This window comes from Sorex fumeus, unplaced genomic scaffold (assembly GCF_029834395.1).
Source record: "Sorex fumeus unplaced genomic scaffold, SorFum_2.1 ptg000265l, whole genome shotgun sequence".
Taxonomy (NCBI): Eukaryota; Metazoa; Chordata; class Mammalia; order Eulipotyphla; family Soricidae; genus Sorex; species Sorex fumeus.
The window spans coordinates 24,217,575-24,240,271 of record NW_026606322.1 but is presented as its reverse complement, the minus strand read 5'-3'; the positions used below and the strand labels follow the sequence as shown (position 1 = coordinate 24,240,271).

At 40.6% G+C, this 22,697-nt stretch overlaps 1 non-coding gene across 1 annotated transcript; it reads left to right on the top strand.

The window, feature by feature from the left end:
* The first annotated feature begins 19,527 nt into the window (after window positions 1–19,527).
* LOC130018715 (small nucleolar RNA SNORA1) lies at window positions 19,528–19,653 on the top strand. The gene has a single exon (XR_008791604.1). It is a non-coding gene; the product is annotated as a small nucleolar RNA SNORA1 (small nucleolar RNA).
* The last annotated feature ends 3,044 nt before the right edge of the window (window positions 19,654–22,697 follow it).

Genomic DNA, 22,697 nt, shown 5'->3' with positions numbered 1-22,697 from the left:
CCAAAGTTGTGCAGGTCTGCCTCCAAACTTCTTTGACACAGTTCAAGCTGACCCGGTTAGCTGACAAATCTTATGGAACTGAAAGTGGAGCCTTGGGGATATAAGCTAACAAACTGTTTACATGGCAGAAACAAATTTAACCAAAACACTGCCACACTTTGGACCTAGAAAGAATCTCATGTTACCAAGTTCAACCTCTCCTCACTACAAACCCCATTTACTGATGAGAGCACAGAGGGTAGGTTTGGTGAGCAGACCTGCAGGCTGAATAGCACAGAGAGAGAAGTAGGAAAGGACCAAGATCGAGTGCAGGGGCTCCATTTCTTCATATTTTCCACAATTCAAATCTGACTGAAACCCAATCATGAACGACTAGTAGCTATGTATCTCACTGTGATTCAATAAAAATAAACCGAAAATAAAATATAGATGTGGTATAGAGCATGAGTAAGCAAATCTTTCCATAAAGGATAATAAATAGCTGAAACTGGGGCTGGAGCAATAGCACAGTAGATAAGTCATTTGCCTTGCACGTAGCCGACCTGGGTTTGATTCTCAGCATCCCATATAATCTCTCGAGTGCAGCCAGGAGTAATTCCTGAGAACAGAGCCAGGAGTAACTCCTGAGCATCACCGGGTGTGACAAATAAAAAAAAGCAAAAAAGTAAATAACTGAAACTTTGTAGGCCTTATAGTCTCATATGCTTACAGCTACTCGGCTCTGCCATGGTAGTATCAAAACTGCCATAGACAAAATGTTCCTGTGAAAGAATAAACTTAGTACAGACAGTAGACTGAGTTTGGCCTATGGGTAGAGGTATGATAATCTCTGATAATCTAGAAGAACAGCACTGGGGCTTCCTCAAAGTTTCCGAATAAACATAACCTTGGGTTCAGTGTTAATCTGTGGCATACACAAGTATATACCATAAACTTGTGCTCAGACCCTAGCCTCCAAACCTCTAGAAGAATCAAAACTTCTTTCCAATTTCATAAATCACAAAAATCACATGCTTATACCAACACCTCAGCAAACAGTAGAAGGGTGAGGAGAAAGGATAGTGAGTGAAAAAACTACTTCAACTGCCTTCTTTTCCTCTTAGTTATTTAATGATACCTGATCAATTGACCAAACTTCCTCCTTTAAAGTTTTTCCTCAGTGTGTGTGTGTGTGTGTGTGTGTGTGTGTGTGTGTGTGTTGGGGTGAGAGGAACCACTGGGGTATAGAAGTAGACTTTGGAGGTTAGGGGTTCATTTTGGGGAGGGGGCATTTTGTTTTTTCTTTTCTTTCGGGGGGGGGATGCATTTTGAATATCATTAATTACCTATAAATCTCTGCTGCTCTCTGGTGGTAATATGAAGCTGTTAGAAGACAGTCCAGAAAAAATTAGAAATTAAAACTGAACTCACAAAATATTTTGGAACCCTAAAAGAATTAAATAGGGACAATATGGAGCATATTTAGATTTAGTAGGCCGAATCGTTAAATCCCTGAAATACTTCTCTAAATGATTTTCTTTTGGTTATATGGCCCACTTTTTCTCAACCAGGACAAGTGTTAGTTTTTCTGATACCCAGCTGTTGTGCATTTTTCTGTCATTAAAGTATGAGCAACAAAATAATCAACCATGGCTCAGGAAAATCATTAATCCTAATTTTTTGGATAGGGCACAAAAACTACAGCAGAGTCAAAGGAGATTAAGTGTCCTAGCAGCTGGCTGAAAGAGAAGAGCTTTTAATGCAAATTACAATTCCAGGTGGCAAGAGTAGCTAAACATCAGCAGATTTTACTCATCTATAATGCTGGAAATGATTCATAATTTTTATTTTTACTTTTCATTACTTTTTGGTTTTTGGGCCACACCAGGTGGTCTTGAGGCTTACTGCCAGCTCTGTGCTCAGGTCACTACTGCCAGTGCCCCCTACGCAGGGCTGAAGGTCCTGCCTGGGTCACCCACATGCATGGAAAGGACTTTACCTGCTTTACACTCTCCAGCTCTGATTCTTATTTTTAATCCTTAATCACACCAGAGAAGTAAAGAAATCCAAGTCCAGTTTTCTCATCACTAAGATTTGGCCTTCAAGGATGGACAGATATTTTATATTCGGGAACAAATGCAGATGGCTTTATAGCTCCTGGTGACTTAAGCTATACAAAGAGAATTCTAGAAACCAAGGAAAAAGAAGAGGAGTATGAAATAGCATGAACCCTCAGCACAGGAGCCGTGCCTATCCTTTCCCCTGTGGCTAATCCATTCCAGCTCCTGTCACAGTGGTTAACAGTGCAATGATTCAATGAATCCTGAATAAGTGGAGAAATCAATTAGCATTTAGATTAGCATTTAGATGAATGGCCTACAAGAAGTCGGAGAGAAATTCACAGTTCTCTGCTTGTAGAACATCCAGGTTCAATCCCCAACACTTTGTGATCTCCAAGCACCAAGCCAGTGGTAATGTCTGAGTACTGCCAGCCCCTCCCAAAAAATTTCAAAGTGGGAGTGATAGCACAGCGGTAGGGCATTTGCCTTAGGCAGCCAGCCCGGCTGAGCCGGGTTCGATTCCTCCGCCCATCTTGGAGAGCCCGGCAAGCTACTGAGAGTATCTCCCCCGCACGGCAAAGCCTGGCAAGCTACCTGTGACGTATTCGATGTGCCAAACGCAGTAACAAGTCTCAAAATGAAGACGTTCCTGGGCCCGCTAGAGCAAATTGATGAACAACGGGAGGACAGTGGTACAGTGGATTTATAAATTATAGAGTACTCTATAGATAGCCGTATTGAAAGAAAAGATGAGGTAGATTTCAGGAGATAGTGGAATGATTAATGTGAAAGGAAGTTTTCCAAAATTGTAATTCTGTATTTCACTTCTGTCTTAACACCATATAACTTTGATATTGCAAGGGATTTTAGACCTTTGTTGTCTAAATAGTCATCATTAAATTTCTATTATTCAGGTTGTTCAGATTTCTATAATAATGCCACAAAGCAGCGCAGTCACCCAGCTTCTCAAACTTTCAAAGACAAGAAGTTTAATATCTGTAAGGACATTTTGCACTTTTGTGTATAACAAGAGTGGAAATGGAGGGTACAGATTAAAAAGAAGAGTCCAGATTTATGCAGTTCAGTACTACAGCCATGCACCCACCTGTGGCTATTAAGCATTTAAAGTGTAATAAATACAAAGTGAGGTGTGCTGTGAGTTTGAAGTTAGTACCAAAAAGTATGCAAACTACGCCATCTATTCTTCACAGTAATTACATGGTGAAATTCACAATATCTTGTACATACTGAATTAGAAAAAGTATAAAAATTTTTTTTTACCTTTTTCCTGTAAGTACTAAAACATCTTTCTACTAGACATCATTGATCTAGATGTGAGCTTAAATGTTTTCCACCATGACCCCTTTTCACTTAAAAAAATTTACATGAGCCTGGATATACAGGAGCATAAAATAGATTTTCAAATAATTGTCTGATAACAAATCATAATTATATATTTTTTCAAACATAATTTTTAAGTTATGTGGCTCCAGATGGAGTTATGACCCACAGATAAGAAAATTGGGATCTTCAGCAATACCACTTCTGGGAATATATCCCAGAGAGGCAAAAATGTATAGTCGAAGTGACATCTGCACTTGTTTGTTCATTGCAGCACTCTTTACAATAGCCAGAAACTGGAAGAAACCTGAATGCCCAAGAACAGATGACTGGTTAAAGAAACTTTGGTGCATCTACACAATGGAGTACTATGTAGCTGTTAGAAAAGATGAAGTCATGAAATTTACATACAAGTGGTACAATATGGAAAGTATCATGCTAAGCGAAATGAGTCAGAAAGAGAGGGATAGACATAGAAAGATTGCATTCATCTGGGGGATATAAAGTAACAAAATATGAGATTAATACCCAAGAATAGCTGAGATCAGCACCAGGATGATTACTCCATAACTTAGAGGCCAGCCGGGTATCCTAGAGGAAAGGGCAGTTCAGATAGAGAAGGGAGCACCAAATAAAGGATGTTTGGAGGATCCTCCCAGGAGGGGAGATGCATGTTGAAAGTAGACTATGGACTGAACATGTTTGCCACTCAATGCCTCTTTTGCAGACCACAACACCCAAAAGGAGAGAGAGAACACAGGGGATTGCCCTGCCACAGAGACAGGGGGGGATGGGGCGATGGGGGTGGGAGGGATATTATCCATGGTGGTGAAAAACGGGCACTGGTGGAGGGATGGGTATCTGATCATTGTATAATTGAAACCCAAGCACAAAAAATTGTAAATCTACAACTGTAAAATAAATAAATAAATAAATAAAAAATCTCAAAAAAAAAAAAAAGAAAATTGGGATCTTGAGAATACATGGGGGGTGGGGGGGGGAGTGCTTTCCTTGAGTAAGATTCTATTTCGATCAGCTGCATATGATTCCCTAAGTAATAGGATGTGGCCTCTCACCCTGAAAAATAGAGAATATTTTTTTTTCTTAAATTACCAGAATAAAAGTAATATCATTAAGGCCGAAGAGACAGTATAGTGGGTAGGGTTTTGGCCTTGTACAAAGCTGACCCAGGTTCAATCCCTGGGTCAATATGGTTTCCCCTGACCACCTCTGGGTATATTTCCTGAGTGCAGAGCCAGGAGTAACCACTGAGTACTGCAGCACTGCCAGGTGTGGCCCCAAAAACCAATTTTTTTAATTTGAAGAGTAATATCTTTTAGAGATACTGACTTGGAAACCCTGATCTACTTTAAGTGCATGTATCAAACTTCCTTCTTTAAAATTTAAATCTTGTCCCTCCTTTTGTAGTACTTTTGCTAGACTCCACTTTGGCTATGCCCAGTCCTTGGCTGTAAAATAGAAATAATATTTTCTTCTCGTTAGCCCCACAGAGAGCATAGACTCATGACAAGTCTCTCATAATGACAAATTCTGGTTGTCCTGGACACAGTGTTCCAGAGCCCTACCTCAGTTTGGTGAAGAAAAGACTCTTCTCAGCAAAAAGGTCAGTCTGACTAGACTAGCCCAGACAAGAGGCAAACCTTAACATTTTATAGTATCTGGACTGACTTTGCAACTGAAAATATGAAAGAAAAAAGTCATTCTCAGAACTTCCCTGGCGGCAGAAAAACAAGTCTTTATCAATTATTCCAAAATGTTATTTTACCATATTACTATTTTAACAACTATTCTAAAATGTTTTACCATCTCACTAATTACCATGTGTTTATACAAACACACAAGTTGAAATACTGACTTAAGTAATATTCTTGGCACTTCAATAAATAGTCTGATTCTTTAAAAAAAAAAAGATATATGGAATAGGGGATACTCAAAGAAAGAGAAAGGGGGAAGGAAGGGAAGAAGGGGAAGAAAAGGGAAAAGGGGGAGGGAGGGAAAGGAAAAAAAGAAAAGAGAAAAGATTAGTGTTTAATATGCATGGAATAAAAAATATATATAAAATACAAATAGGCGCGGGATAGATCTCCTGTACATGCCAGGTTCTCTGACCACGTTCAGTAATCACAGTACTAGAGGATTCTTATGCCCTTGCACCAGAATTTGACCACACAATATTGAATAGCTATACAAAGGCTGAAGTGATCTAGCTTCAATTTAGCTAAGTGGTTCTCTTAATTAGCATCAGAATTACCTGTTTAAGCCCAAGGCTCTGGTTTCTAATTCAGCAGATGGTAATCTGAAAATTTACATTTCTGACTCCTTCTTAAGCAATGCTAGTGGTGGTGATTCAAAGAACACACTTCTAGAATCATTATTCTAATCCGCAAATTATTTCCATACTGAAGTACCAAGATAAACATGAGCAAGAACTATTCGCTCAAAAAGCAAATTGAAGACAAGCACAAAAGTTTGTAAGTCTGTCTCTCCACTGACCAAACAAGTGGAAACAGAGATAAACAAATGGGACTATCTTAAATTAAGAAGCTTCTGCACCTCAAAAGATACAATAACCGGAATACAAAGACAATTGACAGAATAGGAAAGGATATTTACCCAATACCCATCTGATAAAGGGTTGATAAAAGTAAAAGTAAAGTAAAGGTCCTCCCGTGGATTTGCTCGAGCGGGCCCAGTAACGTCTCCATTGGAGACTTTGTTGTTACTGTGTCTGGCATATCCAATACTCTCGGTAGCTTGCCGGGCTCTCCAAGAGGGGCAGAGGAATCGAACTCGGGTCGGCCATGTTGGCTGCTTGTAAGGCGAACGCCCTACCGCTGTGCTATCGCTCAAGGATATACAAAGCACTGGTTGAAGTCTAGAAGAAAGAAGAAAACATCTAATCCCATAAAAAAAATGGGGTGATGAAATGAACAGAAACTTTCCCAAAGAAGAAATCCAAATGGCTAAAAGACACATGAGAAAATGCTCTGCATCACTAATCATCAGGAAGATGCAGATCAAAACAACATTGAGATACCATCTCACACCACAGAGACTGACCCACATCCAAAAGAACAAAAGCAACCGGGGTTGGTGTGGATGTGGTGAGAAAGGGACTCTCCTTTACTGCTGGTGAGAATGCTGACTGGTTCAGCCCTTTTGGAAAACAGTAATAACGATTCTCAAAAAATCAGAAAATGAGCTCCCATTTGACCCAGCAATGCCACTCCTAGGAATATATCCTGGAGAGGCAAAAAAGTACAGTCGAAATGACATCTACACTTCTATGTTCATTGCTGCACTATTCACAATAGCCAAAATCTGGGAAAAAAACCCAAGTGTCCAAGAACAGATGACTGGTTAAAGAAACTTTAGTACATCTACACAATGGAGTACTATGCAGCTGTTAGAAAAGATGAAGTCATGAAATTTACATACAAGTGGTACTACATGGAAAATATCATGCTAAGCGAAATGAGTCAGGAAGAGAGGGACAGACATAGAAAATTGCATTCATCTGGGGAATATAAAGTAACAAATTGAGAGACTAACATCCAAGAATAGCCGAGATAAGTACCAGGAGATTCACTCTATGGCTTGGAGGCCAGCTGCACATGCTGGGGGAGAAGGCAGCACAGATAGAGAGGGGAGCACCAAGTAAAGGGTATTGGGAGGATCCTCCCAGGATGAGAGATACAAGCTGAAAATAGACTATAGACCAAACATGATTGCCACTCAATGCCTCTCCTGCAAACCACCTTACCCAAAAGGAGAGAGAGAACAGAAGGGAATGCCCTGCTACAGTAGTGGGATGGGATGGTCGGAGGGATAGTGGGAGCATTGGAGGTGGGGAATGGGCACTGATGGAGGGATGGGTACTCGATCATTGTATAACTAAAACCCAAGCACAAAATTTGTAAGTCTACAACTGTACCTCATGGTGTTTCACTAATAAAATTTTTTAAAAAATAAAATAAAAAATTTTTTAAAAAAGTTTGTAAGTCTGTTACTGTACCTTAAAAAAAAAAGCAAATTGATTTCTCTCAATCTTTCAAACAACTCACTAAAGTTATTTTTCAAATGGTTAAGCCTAAGAGCATAGTTTAGAAGGATTTTTCCCCTCACTTCATTAAATAATTTGCGGATGTGGAACATAAAGTTTAATCTGAAACAGAATCATTCTCCCATGTTGATCATTTCTATCAGAAAACACTGGGAAAGTGGACTGCGTTGCTCACATTTTTATCAGTGTAAGAAAATGTATTATTTCATGGCTTCGTGTTGTTGCCTTCATAATAATGCTTGAATCCACTTTCCTGGAGGCAGGGATGGTAGGAGAGCAGTATCACTACTAGAAGAATGCAAATTAAAACCAAGGAAGTGATAATCACTTCACACCATGACAAAAGATTATTTTAAAAGCACTGGAAACAAATTTTGGCAAGGATATGGAGAAAAGGGAATTCTCATACATTGGACTGTAAATTGGTGCAGCTTCTAGAAAAGCAGCGAAGTTTTTAAAAAAAGAGAAATAAGAAACCTAAAAATAGGTATACCATATGACCCAGCAATCTTAATGTAGGCAGGCAGGCAGTGGGAAGGCCCCCTCCCAAGGTCATAGTCTTAAATTCCATAGCAGTAAATTTCCTGAGAAGTAGCACTGTCCTCCCATTGTTCATTGATTTTCTCAAGCAGGCACCAGTAATGTCTCCATTATGAGACTTGCTGTTACTGGTTTTTGGCATATCAAATATGATTCACGGGTAGCTTGCCTGGCTTTGCCATGTAGGCAGAATACTCTCGGTAGCTTGCTGGGCTCTTTGAGAGGGGAAAAGGAGACTGAACCCAGGTCGGTCATGTGCAAGGCAACCGCCCTACCCGCTGTGCTATGGCTACAGCCCTTCCTAGGAAGTAATAACCCTGAAAGCCAACCTTGCAAAAAAAACAGGAAGTAAGGCCTGATAAGACTCTCTCCTGGCACCAGCAACAGACCCAGAGATGCTCCAGCAGACACAGAGGCCAGGAAAGAAATTTCAAAGAAGACCATCACCCTCCCAACCCAACCCCCTTTGGCAATGGACTTTTACCTAGATAGAAGGCCCACATGGGGGCAGGTTAGAAAATCCCTAGTAAAAGCCACCGTGAACAAAAGGAAGGGCCCACATATGCTGCCCATGTGCTGCTTGTACCCACATGCCACCCACATCTTCCCTCTTGAGATGTGTGCTTTTCTATCTAAAGCTGGGATGTGTGTTAGGGGCTCTCTCTGCCATTAGAAAAGCCAGAGCTCTCTTGAGGTTACTCTCCCACTTTTCTCTTTCTCCTCTCCTTCAAAACCTCCAAATAAATCTGTTTTACTTCACTGCTTATCTACCGAAATTCTTTTCTGTGAGTTTCTGCGAGGCAAGAACCCAATAACCCTGGGTCCCAGGTGGCAGAGGCGTATAGGGAGAAAGGGATGTTTTCCTCACCCTTGCAGCAGCAAAGTGTGCCAACCACCCACCCACCACAACCAAGAGTGCCTGGAGAATGTGTGATCCAGATGTTAGCCTGAACGTGGATTTTCCTTGTGCTGGTAAGAAAGATTTGCATACAAAACTCGGAAGCTTAAGAAGCTGAACGCTATCGAACTGCTTAAGTACAGTTCTGACTTCCTCCCCAAATGTTCTGACCTCTTCTTTACCTGTGTATGATGTCATTCATTCCTTCTCATGAATCCCAGGCCAGTGTATAACTTTCAAACCCTTGTCTCTGGGCCTCTCTTGGATGTACCCCACTGGTGCCCTGACGTTGGAACTCTCCTTAGCCTCCTGCCACGGCTTCGCGCACATGAATGACCCCTGCACTTAGTCTGTGTTGCCGGGCCTCTCTCAACTTTACCCCAGCAGTTTCCTGTCATCGCGTCCCGGCATCCCTAGTGTCCAACCATGGTCACAGTGCTCGTGGGTGAGACTCCTGTGCTCATCACCGTGTCACCACCTATGCATTGAGCCCTGCCTGAGTCTGAGCTTTCCTGACGTCTGGGTTTTTGCAAGCTGCCTGCACTCAGCTGTCTGTCAGGGTGTGCGATCCCTACCTTATCCTACAGTCCATCCGGGCGCACTGGAGGAGCGTGCCAAGAGAGGGTGCCACTGACTGGAGGCTTCCTTTACTTTGCTGCTGTCTCCCACCCCCAGCCGTCCCATTCTCTATTCTGATTGGATGCCTTGTTGACCGTGAAATTTAAACTAATGTCACCTGGTGCTCCACCCATCCACTTCCACTGTATCACAGACCCCATCACCAATGCTGATGGTTTACACCTGAGCAAACACATAACTACACGGGTACATCTGAAAAGAGCATTAGTGAAAGTTGCTACTTTCAGGTAAGAGTTGAAATGAGATAGCCCATAATAGACTTGGCACAAGCCTGATAAATATATCTATAATATTCATTTGAATTTTTCAGTTTGTTTTGTTTGGGGTCACATAGAACTGTGCTCAGGGCTTATTCCTGGCTTTGTCCTCAGGAATCACTCCTAGCAGGCTTGAGGAAGCACATGGGGTGACAGGGATTGAACCCGCATCTGCTGCATGCAAGACATGTGCCTTACCCATTGTACTATCCCTCAGGTCCTAGATTCTATTTGTTTGAGTCAATTATTAGTCATGCCTGAAAATACAATGAGCTGCTTCAAGAAGGGTGAGTTAAACGATCATCTTCCAGTTATCCAGTGGTATCCTGTGTTGTTAAAGAATTAAGTACTCCACATGGAATGTTCCAGCTCAAAAATTCTTCCCTGTTAACTCGTGCCTCATTCTCTCTCCCACGTGCTCCTCTTCAGTAAAGGGGGAGAGAGGGGGATGTCCCCAGGTAATCTAAATTCATTGATCATTTTAAATATCTCCTTAAAACAATTAACAAAATTCAATTTAAAAAAATAAAATTTCAAAATAAGGCTGGAGCGAGAGTACAGGAGTTAAGGTACTTGCCTTTTAGGTGCCCAGCCCAGTTTGGTTCCCAGAACAACCTACATTCCCCTGAGCACTGCCAGGAGTGATTCCTGAGCAAAAAACCAGAGGTAAGCCCTGAGCGCAGTTGAATGTGGCAGCCAAAAAAACAAATAAATAACAAACCTCAATCATGAGGTATAGTCAGTTAGATAGGTAATGAAATTACGGAGGAGGGGTAGAGTAAAGAAAATTCAGTGTCAGAAACATTGGGAGTTGCTCTGCTGATTTTAGATACAGGTCAAGGACACACATACGAAGTGACCAGTTTAGCAGAGGCGCTTTCCCAATGCTCTATGTATGCATTTATTCCAGGATTTATCAAGATTCCCATAAACACATCTATCACCTAGTCTGTAAACTCCTTAAGGGTAGATTATGATTACTCTGTATTTACTGCACACACTTCCCACTGCCTGGAAACACCACAGGAATTCAGGAAACTCTTGTTTAATAGTGGGGAATATTTAGAAGTCAGCCTGACCTAAGCTTGAGGCTGCTTCTGTATTTGTATGGCAGTTTCTCTAGCAGTTTCTAATCCACAGCAACGATTTGGCCCCAGAAGGTGTAGGATTCTCAGTTATACTGGAAACATCATTCAATAAAGTTGCATTTTGTAGATAAATTAAGTATTCTAATTGCACAGTGACAAATATATTATGAATTTGTGGACTTTGGACAAATTCCTGTTCTCAACATGTAAACTTTCCTCTAAGTCTCACAGGTTAAGGCACTTTGAGCTCCTACGCACACATTCTACAGTTAATTTTTTTTTCAGCTGATAAAGTAGTTCAGTTCACATCTATTGAATTTCTTATGCATATCTTCTCTTTTCTCTACCAAACATTTAAGATGGCAAAAAGCACAATGTTGCTATCCAGTCTTGGTACATTAATAACTGCATCTATTTGTTTATCAGAAAAGGTCTCATAATTACCAACTATGGTATAATTACAAATTCTGATTCTTCTGGCACGTAAGCTCTTCTCAGGATAAAATATGCAGCCTTCAAATCCCCAGATTTATTCATCTTCAGTATGAACACCCAAATGCTTACCAAGGTATTAGTATTCATAAACACTTGATGAGTAACTAAATAGTATTCTGGTGGCAGACAGGGGCAATAAAATAGCGTCCAGGTTTGCTTAAATAGTAATCATGAATTAGCTTAGGAATGTTTTAAGTGTGTTTCAACTTTTGCTTATTGCCAGAAAAGATTTTTAATTCTTAAATAAAGTTAAAACTACTCAATTAAAAGCAGCAAATGAACTGCAGTCCTTGTAGGCCACAACACAGCAACATGATTCTAAATGTCCCACCGGCGACTGGTCTCCACGCCACACTCCACTCTGGAATGTAGGGAAGTCTGAACAGAAAACCAGTCTTGGCAAAATTTCTTCTGTTCTTTCATGCGTTCCAAAAAATGTGAGGCTCAGGGAGCACTCAATTCCCCCCCCCCCCCCATCCTGGGCATGACTTAAATCTGGCCTTCACAAACTTTGGAATAATTCATTTCCCTTCTGCTCAAATAGTACGTGCAGCACTGGAGGACAGAACCTGCCCTAACCAGAAGCAGGGAGGGGGGCAGGAAACAAGAAAACATATGTTTTCTATCACGACTAATTTCCTCGGTCCTGAACTGATCTTTCCTTAGCATAGCCTTTTAAAGCTCATTCTTTCTCTATAAACTGTCTGAGGACTTCGGTGAGGCATAAAAAGGTTTTCACAAAAGTGTTCATCTAGACTCCATACAGCTTTCAATTTCTTTATGTCATTTGTTGTAATTCTTTATGGCATTTATATACTTTCTGAGGAATCATCTGCCCCAGCAGGAGTATCTATTTATAATTTACTACCTTTGGAAGGTGATGATCTAACGGACTTTTCTGTATTTCTGTATTTCTGACAACTATTGAAAAAAATAAGGCAAGAAATATGAAATATAAAAGTATCGACCCTATTGATTTTTACCTAATACCTATTGACTTTGTTGATCTTTGTTATTTATTGTTACCATGGTATATGCAGTAAAGCACCAGTAGGTTCAGTAGTGTTGTTTCTGTTCTTCAGTGCAGTGAATTCAGGGTTGCACTGGCTAATGTCTGCAAGGCTAAAAGACATTCTTAGATAACACAATAAGAGAGCATCTTGGCCAGAGCGATAGTACAGCAGGTAAGGTAAACACTTGCATGAAATTCAGGTCAGTTTCACACATGAAACTCAGATCACTTGGCTGAATCAATTTGGTTCTTAAATGATCCAAGACACTGTTGGACTGTAGTGCTGTCCTCCTGTTGTTCATCGATTTGCCAAATGGGCACCAGTAAAGTCTCCATTGTGAGACTTGTTGTTACTGTTTTGGCATATCAAATACGTCATGAATAGCTTGCCAGGCTTTGCTGTGTGGGCAGGATACTCTTGGTAGCTTGCCAGGCTCCCTAAGAGGGGTGAAGGAATTATTACACCTCACAGAAATGGGAAATAATCTGACATAAATGTGGTTCATATTGTTTATGAGCAGAACATTAGAACTTCAAAGATATCTAAAGAACAATTAAGAAACACCAAGCTGGGGCTGGAGCGATAGCACAGCGGGTAGGGCGTTTGCCTTGCACACAGCCAACATGGCCAACACAGGTTCGATTCCCAGCATCCCATATGGTCCCCTGAGCACCGCCAGGAGCAATTCCTGAGTGCATGAGCCAGGAGTAACCCCTGAGCATCGCCGGGTGTGACCCAAAAAGCAAAAAAAAAAGAGAGAGAGAAAAAAAAAAAGAAACACCAAGCCTGGTTCAACTAAGCAAGGCCATATAGGACTGCTACTCTATATGAAGAAGTAAAGCAAGAAGGAAAAACTATTGTGACAAAGGTATACTCTTTGTCATTGTTGTTGTTGTTAGTGTTTGTTTGTGGGGCACAAACAGTAGTGCTCAGAGCTTACTCCAGGCCCTGTGCTCAGGAATCACTCCTGGTGATAGTTGGGGGACCATATGTGATGTCAGGGATCCAACCAGCATCATTTGCATGCAAGAAAAGGGCCTTAACCCTTATACTATTCTCACCAGCCTATAAGTATACTCATCAAAATAATAACAAATAAAGTTAAGTTATTATTATTTAACTTATTTAACAACAATAACTCAAGAAAATAATAGCAGGGTCAGCTGCCTGCAAGGAAAGCACCTTAACCCATATACTATCTTGACAGCCTAGAAGTATACTCACCAAAATAACAGTCATCAAAATAATTCCAAGAATATTCAGAGTCATTTACCTGGCAGAAAGGAATATTGAATGTGAGCAAGCCAACTTTCCAGCTCACCGCTGGATTTATAACAGCAGTCATAAATATTCATGAGTAAAGTGTAAGTCACTCTAATAGTGATTAAATCACATTCAGTAAAGAGAACTTTTACCATTTTTATGAAGTTATATATATATATATATAGTTAACGTTATATATGTTAAGATTATTATATATAAATATAATTCATCACTTGCAAGAGGTATTTCTAAAACCCCTTTGCAGAGAAATAATTTTACATACTAGTAATTACTGTCACAATGTGAATACTAGTAAAGGAGTTTAGCTACAGAAACTGGTTACAAATTCTCCAAAAGTTTTCCAGAAATCATTTCAAACACACAAAAGAAGAAAAAAATCCACATCCACTAAACAATGTGGATCAAGCTCTTTCTTCAATTCATTTTGTTTCTTCTTAAAAATAAATGAGAGGAAACATAAGAGGAGGCTGGATATCAAGAGTATGTCCCAGCAAATCACTCTTGTTACATTATTAACAATAAAATTATGATAAGGACCAAAGAGAGACAAGCTATGCCCTAAGGATGAGGAACCTACATTTTTCAATGCACCAAACCAGAATTGTTCTTCATGGAATCTTTGCAAAATCTGACCTTGCCCAAATAAGAAGTACATATTCAGGATCCAACAGTGAACACATAAACATGTCTTATTCTGTGTGAATCACTTTTAATAAAAGATTGCACCACTTAGTATATTTTTCCCTTCATAGCACAATGGTAGGACGTTTGCCTTGCATGCAGCCAACATGACCGACCCAAGTTCGATTCCTCCGCCCCTCTCAGAGAGCCCGGCAAGCTACCGAGAGTATCTCGCCCGCACGGCAGAGCCTGGCAAGCTACCCGTGACGTACTCGATATGCCAAACACAGTAACAACAAAGTCTCCAATGGAGACATTACTGGGCCCGCTCGAGCAAATCAATGATCAATGGGAGGGCCTTTACTTTACTTTACTATATTGTTTCATAGAGACCTTTCCTTTTAAGATTCCAGTTCTATACTATATATATTCAATAGTAGTTATCATTATATTTATATTCTATTTGTGATATAATTTTTAAATAAATTGCATCTCATTTAACTTCTGCTAGGCTGATTTTAGTAGTATAATCCATAAATCTATGAAAATATTGAGGCTCAGAGGGGTAATTATTTTCCCCAATATGATACAGCCAATGAAAATGTCAAAATTTGAATTTTCATATTCTGAGTATGAATTTCTTTGACCTTTTAATGCAACGTGTTCTTTGACCAATGACAAGCAATTGAAGTTTTCAAAGATTCAGTGTAGATGCTGCAATACAATATTTCAAAACAGGTGAAGGCAAGAGATATAAATCCTTAACTATGCAATCTGTACTCACCCCTCAGATAAAGTATTAGACATCCTGCTGCTATTTTATTTCTACCATTTTTCCTTTCACAAATGACAGCTACTGCCAAGTCTTTATTTCCTAATAGGAAAAGCTCTCCTTGGCAGGTCTCTACCTGTGGACAGTTTGCAAAATGTCAAGAAACTTTTGACTTTAAATTCTGGGATAGCATATTAGCATGAATATAAATTTCTGTTTCTTAACACTGACATTTTATCTAATTATGTTGAAACGGAGCTTATTCACAAAATACCAGCTGTCACACAGGTCTGCTCATAAGTAATGTCTCAGACAGAAAAGAATTATGCTCAAATTGACAAAGACACTATTATGGTTCTCATAGAAGACAAGAATTTCCAGAATTATCCTAATATCAACTTTTGACAGTTTGTTCTATCATCAGCCTGCCAGTGGGGTATATTTTTTCCTAAAAATAAGTTTTTCTGTCATTTTTGTTACTATGGAGTCTACTGTGGTGCTTTGAAGATGGATTCCAAGATTCTTATTAAAGAAGTAAACTTGCTTATTTCCTAAGCAAGTTCAAAATCAGAAGCTTTGTTCCTCTTAAGTGAGTACAGTCATAATTTAGAATGAGCTTCTCATATGGGGTCTTATAACTGAATGTGAGGGTTACAATATAATGTTTTAAAATAAAGTTATGATTTGTCATCAGTAAATGTTTGTTTTATGTGCCTGTTTTATGTATCCGGGGTCACATAAAAATTTCTTGGGCAAAAGAGTGTCACAAATGAACTGGAGAAATAGAATGGGAATTGAGGAGCTTACATGGCATGCAGCTGACTCTGGCCCAATCCTCAACTTCTCATATGATGCTCTGAGCACTGCAGAAGAGACCTTGACTCTGAGTAACTAAGGATGTCCCAAGTCCTTTTTCCTTTTTTGGAGCTCATGAGTAAAAAAAAAAAAAGTTTAAGAATCCATGATCTTGGGGGGAAAGGCAGCTCAGATAGAGAAGGGACAACCAAGTAAAGGGTGCTAGGATGGCCCGCTCAGAATGGGATATGCATGCTGAAAGTAGACTATAGACCGAACATGAAGGCCACTTAATACCTCTATTGCAAACCACAACACCCAAAAGGAGAGAGTGAGAGCAAAAGGGAATGCCCTGCCACAGAGGCGGGGTGAGGTGGGGTGGGGGAAATGGGTTTGGGGTGGTGGGAGGGATGCTGGGACCATTGGTGGTGGAAAATGGGCACTAGTGGAGGGATGAGTATGATAATTGTATGACTAAAACAAAAGCACGAAAGTTTGTAAGTCTGTAACTGTACCTCACAGTGATTCACTAATAAAAGTTTTTTTAAAAAATCCATGATCTAAGGTAAATTTACCTAGATTGATGTTCACATCAAAAGACCTGTTTATCTGTTAACAGTCTTTCTTCTATAGTCCAACCCAATCCTTTAAATATTAAGACACTAAATTATTTTAGTCACTTATTATTCGTTTAGAATCTAATGTCAAATAGTCACTGTCATTGTCACTGCAACTCCATTGTTCATCGATTTGCTCAAGTGGGCACCAGTAACGTCTGCATTGTGAGATTCGTTGTTACTGTTTTTGGCATATCGAATACACCACGGAGAACTTGCCAGGATTTGCCATGTCGGTGAGATGCTCTCGGTAGCTTGCCGGGTTCTCCGAGAGGGACAGAGGAATTGAACCTGGGTCGGCTGCAAGCAAGGCAAATACCCTACCTGCTGTGCTATTGCTCCAGCCCATGTTAAATAGTAAATTGATCAATAAAGAAACACATTCTTGTGAGTTCACAAAGTAAAATGAGGGTTGGGGTGGGGGTGGGGGCTGCTGCTGTGCCACGTCTGTGTTCAGTGGCCCAAAACCACATCCCCAGCTTCCCAACTCTCCCCAGCAGAGAGACAGAGAGACAGGGAGACAGGGGACCACAGCCTGATGGTGAAATGGCCCATTTAATGCAAAGCTGCTAGCAAACTTAGAGAACATCTGAGGGGGCTTGAGGCAAGGACATAGGTGTGATATAACTAAGACATCTGGAAGTTACATAGATAAAACATAGGAAATTTTCTTTGGGGGAGATTAAAGCAAGAGGCACTCAGTCTCCCAGGGACATCTACATTGCTTTTGTCTTTCCCTCTAGTTGTATAAGTTATCAATACTTGCAGTTATTTGGACAAACACAGTAAGAGACAAAGATCCCAACACTTAGCTCTCCGGGTTCTGAGAGCAAGCAAGACTTTTACTGTAAATCCCAGACTAAGTCCTCAGGCCATTTCAGCTTGTCCTTCCCCATGGGGCTCCTGTCTCTTAAGTCATAACAGTTTTCATCAAGATCATGCATTTATGCTTTTTAGATTGTCCCATTTCTATGCCAGGATAGCTTTGCCACTCACCCTGGGTCCATCCCAGTCCCACGATGGGACCTCCCTTTTGGGGTGTTAGGAACTATAGCAACTGAAACCTGAGTCAAGTAATTATGACCAAGTAATTATGCTCAGGAGTAGATATATTTTAGAGCCAATCAACTTCCAAATATTAGGAGCATAGCAATAACGGTCTTTCTGTGTTTAACCAAAGAACATTGCTCTATAATAAAATATAAAAGGCTATAGGAGAGAGAGAAAAGCAGATACAAATACAGAGCACTTCAAATACAAAGCAATACAAACACTAAGTTCAGAATTACCAGAATGTTTTGGCTTGTAAGTGATCAAGACTGACTTGAGGAACTGAGACAATGAGAGGTAAAATACAAAGGAAACGTTAAAGATAAACTTTAACTAAATTAGGGCTGCTAGCAAGAACACAGTGTTTCTCTGGCAGGAGGAAAAGGGGCAATTCACTGATGAAGCCTGAAACACTTAGGGTTAATATCCACACGTGGTCAAGGGTCTTTCAAAAATACTGGACAGGAAAGAGATAGTATAAGAGACGAGGTACTTGCCTTGCAACTGATGGACTCTAGTTCATTCCCTGGCACTATATGTGGTCCCTCATGCACCAGCAGAAGTGATCTCTGAGTACTGAGCCAGAAGTAAACCCTGAACACTACTGCATGTGGCCCCAAAACAAACAAAAATACTAACCCACCATCAGTAAGGTGAGTGTTGTGTGTGCAGGCGCGTGCGTTCTCATGTGTGCATGATGTACATATCCATGATTTGGAAACACAAATTTATTTTCTTTGATTTGCTCTCTCAATTTTATAACCTTTTATAATTTTATAACAGCATGAATTTATAAATTACTGAGGGCACATAGCAGCTAATTTTGTTACCAAAGAGCAAAGAAAGCTAATCAGTCCAAGTGAGAAAAAAAAAAAGAAAACAAACCTTGAGGGCCTGGAGAAATAACTGAGACGCTTAGAATTCTTGACCGGGAAGCAGCAGGTTGCAAGCAAAGTCAGCCCTGGTGTCACACATGCATGAAGCATGATCCTGGCAGTTTTGATTGTTTGAGCCTTGCAGCCCTGCCCTTCATGGCTCCCTGGAGCATCCCGAGCCATTTCTGGTCACACTACAGTCAGGTTGTGTGAGCACAACAAAAGATGTGACCCCTGGCCAGCACACAGCTTGTCAGCATCATGGCCAGGAAGTGCAACATCAGGCAAGCAGATGTGTGAGCACCAGAGTGAGCAACAACCCTCACCCCCCAACCCTCTGCCACGAGAACTACAACCACAATGTGCGTGAGCATCACCACTAAAAACATCACCCTCTGCAGGCATCTTTGCCTAAGTATACTAGCAACACGACCTGATTTTCACCCCCTACCAGTGTTGGGGGGGGGGGTACTAGAACTGAAAAATGTGCAAGCACCACAATCAAATGTGTGGCCCATGGTCATTGCAACACCACCACTGGAAAAAAGAAAGGGACAGGAATGGGTCGAGTTTTAAAAACAAACTCATGTATGACTGAAACGTAATCACAAAAGTTCGTAAGTCTGTAACTGTGATTCACTAAAAAAATAATTTTTTTTATTTTAAAAAACAAAATTAGGGACTGGAGCAATAGTACAGCGGGTAGGGCATTTGCCTTGCACGTGGTCGACCCGGGTTCGATTCCCAGCATCCCATATGGTCCCCTGAGCACTACCAGAAGTAATTCCTGAGTGCAGAGCCAGGAGTAACCCCTGTGCATCACCAGGTATGACCCAAAAAGGCAAAAAAAAATTAAATTAAATTAAATGGTGAAGAGAAAGGTGTTTGATCATTGTATGACTGAGACTTAAACCTGAAAACTTTGTAACTTTTCCCACAGTTATTCAATAGATAAATATAAGAAGAAAATAAATAAATAAATAAATAAATAAATAAAATTATGGGAAAAAGAAGTAAGGTGGAGTTCATGCCTAATTCAATCAGCTAATCAGTGGCTGAATAAATAGCAGTACTCCTACATAAAAAAATTAAATTAAATTAAATTAAAAACAAACACAGGGCCTCATTCTATATGCATGTGGGCCCTGGCATCCAGTGATGGTGAATGTGGCCACATTGACCCACAGGTCATGCTTCCATCACAACAGGCTCATTGCTGAAGTGACAGTGGGACCTGTGACATGCATAAATAAAATATAATTTAATTTAAAAAAATGTTCAGGGGCTGGAGCAATAGCACAGCGGGTAGGGCGTTTGCCTTGCACGCAGCCAACATGACTGACACAGGTTCGATTCCCAGCATCCCATATGGTTCCCTGAGCACCGCCAGGAGCAATTACTGAGTGCATGAGCCAGGAGTAACCCCTGAGCATCACCGGGTGTTACCCAAAAAGCAAAAATAAATAAATAAATAAATAAATAAAAATTTTTTTAAATGTTCAAAAAGGAAAAGAAGTCATCATTTTTGCCTTGATGGTATTAATTTGCTCTCTAAGCTGGAATATTCCAGTTCACCAATCTTAGAAGAAAATCTGTATCTTTTAGGCAGAATTGTTCAAGCAATTTTTTCTCACCCTCAAAGTCATCATCAGCTCTCCAATAGCAGCAAAAAAAAAAAAAAAACCTTCAAGAGAAGCAGGGCCCATAAAGCAGAAATTCTTTCTCAAGTTGCACAAAGACTCCTTTCTTCCATAAAGCAATATCCAATTTAAGGTTTTGTCTTTCTATTTAAACACACCCTAAAACTTCTGGGGGCTAGAATCTGATACTTTAGAGTCATCTGACTTTTTTCTCTTTTCCTTTATTTCATATCTTAGCCAGTCTTCAAATCTTATTGATCTTTCCTGTTACAACATCATCAAAGTACACATTTCTTTAAAACCTTCCATTACCCCATTGACCATTTAGCTGGACTTCTTGCCTTCATTCCCTTCCTTTTCTAACAAACCAAAGTCAATAAATAAAAAAGAAAATCCCAAAAAGCTGCATGTTCCTTAGCTCCAAAGACTCCAGGTTATCCCTCAAATTAAGACATGACAATAGCTGTTTGTGCTCTACTTCTTACAACCACCTGCTCTCCTACTGATCTAAACATATTGACCACTATGATGCTAAGAAAAATAGGTTAGAAGGAAAAGACAAATACCAGATCATTTTACTCTTGTGAGAATTATAAGTAAACAAGGCCCAGGAACTGACAAAATCCAAAACTAACCTTTGGATTCTGACCACAGAATCAAGGTTGCCAGAGACAGACTAGATAGATCAAATAATGAAGGGCGGCTGATTTCTTGATGTCATGGAGGTGTGGTAACATTACTATTTTTTCATATTTTATTCGTTTAAGGATCTGGGTGGAGGATGCTCAGCCCCGAGCATCCTCCATCCTCCACCCAGATCCTCCAAATTCCAGTAGGCGGGGCTCACACCCACCAACTGGCCCCCTGGCACCGTGTAATCCCATCAACAGCCAAGACTCAGAGACTATAAAACCCAGCTCCCGGAAAAGAACAGTACAGAGTCTCCTGCCCCCGTGCCTGGCTGTCCTCGCCAGGGCCCCTTGGAGGGGAGCGGGTTGAGTTTCCCTCCCCGCCCTGACCAGCCAAAGACCTCCAGAACCAGCCACCACCATGCTGAGACCACTCTCCGCACACATGAAGGTACTGGCAGAGGAACAAAGGCATGTGGGTCCTGGGACTGAGATCTCCAAGCCTACTCGGATAGGGGCTGAGCATCCTCCACCCAGATTCTCCAAATTCCAGTAGGCGGGGCTCACACCCACCAACTGGCCCCCTGGCGCCGTGTAATCCCATAAACGGCCAAGACTCAGAGACTATAAAACCCAGCTCCCGGAAGCGCGTGGCATGGCCACGTGACATCTTATCATCTCATTCCTACTTTGGACAAACTGGCAGGCTACCGAATGTAACCTGCCCACACGGCAGAGTCTGGCAAATTCCCCATGGCGTACCCAATATGCCAAATACCAGTAACAATGAAGGGTCTCATTCTCCTTACTCTGAAAGAGCCTTGAATATGGCACTTTTTCTCAGGGCTAGGACGAAGGAGACATTACTGGGGCCTGCTCGAGGCAATCAACGAATAACAGGATGGTTGTGATTGAGATTGTGATTTTTTTAAAATTTTATTGAATCACCATGAGATACATTTACAAGCATTCATGTTTGAGTTCAAATACCCCACCACAAATCTCCCCAGTATGCCTTCCTTCCCCGTCCTCCCCCTGCCTCCATGGCAGATAATATTTCCCATACTCTCTACTTTTGGGCATTATGGTTTGCAATACAGATACTGAGAGGTTATCATGTTTGGTCCTTTATCTACTTTGAGCACACATCTCCCATCCCAACCAATCCCTCCAACCATCATTTTCTTAGTGATGCCTTCTCTATTCATTATTTCTGAAGACACTGTCACCTCAGTTGCAAACAAATTCAACAGCATGTATCCAGTGCTTCCTATACTCAGTGTGCTGATAAGTAGACCCATCTCTTTTCCTGCCCAAACAGCTGCTATTACTCTACTTACTTGAAAATGAAATTCAGCTGAGGGTCACATTCAAGACTATAGGAATCAGCCTATTGGCTCTAAGATGAGCCTTCTCTTCCTCTAACTTCCCTGAGCACAGGATGTAACCTGGTCTGACTTTTCTATAAAAAGTGCTTGTATATAGCAGGCATTTAATAAATAGTTCTTTTCAAAACTATCGTCTTGGAACAATACATTGCAAAAACGTCTAAAGGAAGTTTGAGTCTTAATATGTAAATAATGAAGACTGAAGGAGAAAAGATAGTGTCTCCCCCAAAAAATGTATCCAGATCAAGTGTACATTACTCATGTACATTACTCATCTGATTCAATATTCATATTTTACATAACTGTCACTGACTTCATATTTTAAAGAACTTGTTCATATAAGTTCAGCTAAGTTTTATCAAACAGTACAAATATTTTTCTAAACATTACAGCCAGTACCCCCAAAGTTTACAACTCAGAATGAAAAATGAAGAAATGAAGAATGAAATGAAATGAAGAATGAAAAAATCATCTTAGTAAAAATTTACTTTTAGCAGTGACTTTTTTTTTAAGTCCCTCCCATTGATCATCGATTTGCTCGAGCGGGCCCAGTAACGTCTCCATTGGAGACTTTGTTGTTACTGTGTCTGGCATATCGAATACTCTCGGTAGCTTGCCGGGCAGTGACTTTA